The sequence below is a fragment of the Ranitomeya imitator genome, chromosome 2, assembly GCF_032444005.1.
Source record: "Ranitomeya imitator isolate aRanImi1 chromosome 2, aRanImi1.pri, whole genome shotgun sequence".
Lineage (NCBI taxonomy): Eukaryota > Metazoa > Chordata > Amphibia > Anura > Dendrobatidae > Ranitomeya > Ranitomeya imitator.
Window position 1 is genome coordinate 37,493,313 of NC_091283.1, and position 5,074 is coordinate 37,498,386.

Sequence of the window (5,074 nt, forward strand, 5' to 3'; positions counted from 1 at the left end):
TGTGTGCACTGTGCTGCGTATACATGTCATGGTGTAGTAGTGTAAGGAGATGACACTGCTGTGTGCACTGTGCTGTGTATTACATGTCATGGTGTAGTAGAGTAAGGAGGAGATGACACTGATGTGTGCACTGTGCTGCGTATACATGTCATGGTGTAGTAGTGTGAGGAGGAGATGACCCTGCTGTGTGCACTGTGCTGTGTATACATGTCATGGTGTAGTAGTGTAAGGAGGAGATGACACTGCTGTGTGCACTGTGCTGTGTAAACATGTCATGTTGTAGTAGTGTGAGGAGGAGATGACACTGCTGTGTGCATTGTGCTTTGTCATGCCCCCCTGGCTTATTTGCCACCCTGTTTAAAAAATGTACACACTTTCTGCATTTTTTATGCAATAGTGCAACACAGCTATTATAAGTGGTGTCTCTAAATTCAGCAGTAATGTCACCTGTTAATACTACTGCAGTCTTAGAATTTTTCACCACATGAATGGAATCAGTTGTTGTCTCCAGCGACTCATATAATAATCAAGAGCTTTTTTGTTGCATCTAGTGAGCTTGAAACAAAACACCACAAATCAAACTGCAGAAAATATACTATATAAAGTGAAGTATTCCAGAAGCCAACTACTGTTTCTTCTTCCTGTTTCTCTCTTTCCACTTCTCTTTATTTCCTCTTTTCTTTATTTCTTTTGTCTTTCAACAAAAACCTGGACTGGCCAGGGGTTTTGGACCATGATGTTTTTTGTATGTTAGTTAGTTGTATGCTAGTTGTCCAAAACAGTAAGAGAAGAGATCACTTTCTTGTATGAAGCAAGAAAATTATATAAAAAGATAGAAAGGCAGTGAATGTTCCGAGAGATACAGTTACAATCAGAATTTGCAATACGCTACTTGGACATGGCAGAAAGAGGAAGATGTCACCGGCTGTCACCAGATTCTTGAGGAGACCTGTTGTTCAAAAACTGGAAGAGACTTGCACCAAAATTTGGTGGCAGCAGGTGCTGAGATTTCAGTTTGAACATTGAGGTGCACATTAAATGCTGAAGGTCTCCATGACCAAACTCCAAGATGTCACCTCTACTGATCCAAAAGCACAAGAAGAGTCACCTCCAATATTCTCAAAACGATAAAATTAACCACAGAAGTTTTGGGATTCTGTTCTTCAGAGATAGTAAATAAAACTGGAGCATTTTAAATCTATAGATCAGTGATATGTCAGGAGGAAGAATAATGAAGCATATGCTGAAAAGAAAACCCTGCCTACAGTGAAGTATGGTGTTAGCTTGGTGATGCCTACAGTAAAGCATGGTGGTAGCCTGGCGGTGCCTACAGTGAAGCATAGTGGTGGTTCGGTGATGGTGATGCCTATGGTAAAGCATGGTGGTGCCTGCAGTGAAGCATGGTGGTGGCTTGGTGATGGTAATGCCTATGGTATAGCATGGTGGTATCTTGGTGATGCCTACAGTAAAGCATGGAGAGTGATCAGTGCTGCTTTGGGACAGATTAATTTTCTTTGGCCCTGGAAATCTGTAGCATATGGAAGACAAGATAAAAATCAATCAAGTATAAGGAAATTGTCATACCTTCTGCGAAGTAGCTGAAGCTTTGGCGTCAATGGACCCTCCAACAGGACAATATAGTAACATAGTAACATAGTAACATAGTTAGTAAGGCCGAAAAAAGACATTTGTCCATCCAGTTCAGCCTATATTCCATCATAATAAATCCCCAGATCTACGTCCTTCTACAGAACCTAATAATTGTATGATACAATATTGTTCTGCTCCAGGAAGACATCCAGGCCTCTCTTGAACCCCTCGACTGAGTTCGCCATCACCACCTCCTCAGGCAAGCAATTCCAGATTCTCACTGCCCTAACAGTAAAGAATCCTCTTCTATGTTGGTGGAAAAACCTTCTCTCCTCCAGACGCAAAGAATGCCCCCTTGTGCCCGTCACCTTCCTTGGTATAAACAGATCCTCAGCGAGATATTTGTATTGTCCCCTTATATACTTATACATGGTTATTAGATCGCCCCTCAGTCGTCTTTTTTCTAGACTAAATAATCCTAATTTCACTAATCTATCTGGGTATTGTAGTTCTCCCATCCCCTTTATTAATTTTGTTGCCCTCCTTTGTACTCTCTCTAGTTCCATTATATCCTTCCTGAGCACCGGTGCCCAAAACTGGACACAGTACTCCATGTGCGGTCTAACTAGGGATTTGTACAGAGGCAGTATAATGCTCTCATCATGTGTATCCAGACCTCTTTTAATGCACCCCATGATCCTGTTCCAGGTAGTAATCTCAAGCATACCTCGTAGTCCATCAAGGCTTGATTATAGAACAAGACATGTATGATTCTGGAGCGGCCATCAGTCGCCTGACGTGAATCCCATAGATAATCTTTAATGGGATTTGAAGAAGGAGATTGCAGCGAGAATATTAGTGAACTGGAGGCCATTGCCCTTGAGGAATGAGCAAAAGATTCCTTTGCTCTGCAGCAAAAAGCTGGTGTTTGGCTACCCATCATGTCTGCGGCAGGTCATAACAGCCAGAGGTGCTCTACTATTATAGATGCTTGTCAGGAAAGAGGTAAATGAATCTGAAATTGCAGTTTATGTAGAATTTGGGGAGATCACTCGTTTTATTAGTTGTGTTATTTACATTGTTCTTGTCTGGTGGATTTATTACCAACAGCAGAAAGTTTGTACAATTTGGATCATTTTAATTGCAACAGTGAATATTGCCCACAAAGTACAGTATATGACTGCACAACAGCCGCCAACAGGCGTTGCACAGTCTCACTCCTGGTGAATATTTTATGGAATTGTGATTATATTTCTGGGATTTTCTCTTCCTTTTTAGTGACATCGCTGCAGTGCTACGCGTGTACGGATCTTAGCTGTAACAACAACCCATATAAAATGCCCTGTCCTGCAGGACATAGATGCTTATCAGTGTCCTTTACCTATGGTGAGTACATGTAACAACAGCCACTTGTCATATTTTATATTCCATATACCAGCTGTTTTATATTCCGTAATACCTTCATATTGCAATATGTAATAAAGTTACCAATCTTCTATGCTGAGCTTCATAGGAGCACCAAGATGGCACAGTAAAGACCTTCAGTAGGCTCACGACTACTGTGTACTGTGGCTCAGGAGCTCGCGCCTCTGTGTATGGTGCGGGCTCAGCTCCTGAGCCAGCCCCGTACATCCACATACGACGTCACTTGTCAGGAAGGGCATAAAGGGGTTGTCCCAAGTTTGCTGAACACTGGGCTTTTGGCCACAGGGACTACCATCAATGTTAAGATCCGGGAAATGGATGCCATGTTGCAATGGAGTAGTGGCCCGCACGTGAGTCATCCCTCCATTCATTGTCTATGGGACTATTGTTGATACCACTAACGCTGTTCTTTTCTATCTCTGAAGGTTCCATAGACAATGAATGCACAAATTCAGAGACATCATTCTCACCTCTTACATGACGTTGCTCCTCTATTGAGCATCTGGGTTGGTGCGACGTCTTCTTTTGGGAGACGCGCACACAATGTCGTGCCAGCACGGGTAATCAAAAGAGGAGCGACATGAGGTAAGAGGTGATTGGCAGCGCTCCCGTCCACTGGACATGGAATACTGACCTGGGAGCTTTGTCTATGCAATAGGCTTGCAGCTGTGTATATAAAAAATACACAGCACCAACCGTGGTCCTGATGGACGGTCTTACGGAAAGGAAATATCTCCCATAAATCTCATAAATCAGCATCTCACAATATGTTATTCTCTCTGTTGCAGATAATACTCACTTTGCAATAAAAAGTTGCTCTCCGCCGGCAATGTGCAGTTTGCCACCTTCTTCTGTACCATCGGGAGTTTCTTATAAACAGAGATGCTGTGATACGGATCTGTGCAATTCTGCCATCACTAACAAGATGTCCCTCGTCTCTGCCGGCGTCCTGGTCCTGATGTCTCTATATGTTTCCGGGTGTTGATCTGGTTCCTATCAGACCGATTGATCAAATAAAGCAAATTCTGTTTGGTATATTTTTGTACATATGGTGTCAAAATCTCCTCACTCCAGTCTCACAAGCCCACCAGGGCTCACAATCTGATTCCCGTCTAGTAGATATCGATGTAACCCATTTCTACAGAAAGCCGACTGTATGTGGATGTTGGCCTGGATGGCTTTAAACTAAAAATGAGAAAATCTGCCAAAATGTAAATTAAAACTCACACATTAGGACACAAACTCAATATATGGCGTAAATATACATCCTGGTGCAGGTAGGTGTCAATAAGAACGCTGATAGAGGGGTATTTCCATCTCCAAGATCCTATTTCAATATGTAGTAGGTGTAATAATAATAATATTAGCAAATATGTCCAATTAGAAATGAGGTATAGTTCTTCAGATTCGCTATGTCACTTACCACATGTGCGGGGCATTGCAGTAGCTTAGGTACCATGGTTACGACCACTCATATAGTGACAGTTGTTAGTGATCATAACCATGGATACCTAGGCTACTGCAATGCCCTGCACATGGGGTAAATGACTAAATCGCTAAAGTTTGCCCCCTATATGGTCCGTTTCCTGGTACTATTTCTTTTAAAAAATGGTACCGTTAGCCTGTATTACAGTACTAAAATGTCACAAAGCACTTGGGAACGCTGTCATTCATTTCAGTATTTAGTGGTTGTGGTGGATTAAAGTGAACCTGTCACCCCCCTCAGGCGTTTGTAAATAAGAGCCACCCTTGTGCAGCAGTAATGCTGCATTCTGACAAGGTGGCTCTTTTAGTTCAGGTCCCTGGCACTGCTGAAATAATAGTATCACGAGAAGCTTTGAAGAGAAAGGGAAAAAGGCACAAAAATTAATTTCCAATAAAATTGCAGACTGTACGTTCAATACATTTTTAGACATATTGTGTACATTTTTGGCTAAAAAAAAATTTTCTTGTTCATCTCTCTTGTACGTAATTTTACGCGCGCTTTGTGCAAAATCCATATGTGATTATTTTTTTAAATCAGTGCATAAGAAAACATACGAAGAATCAGTCATTGTAT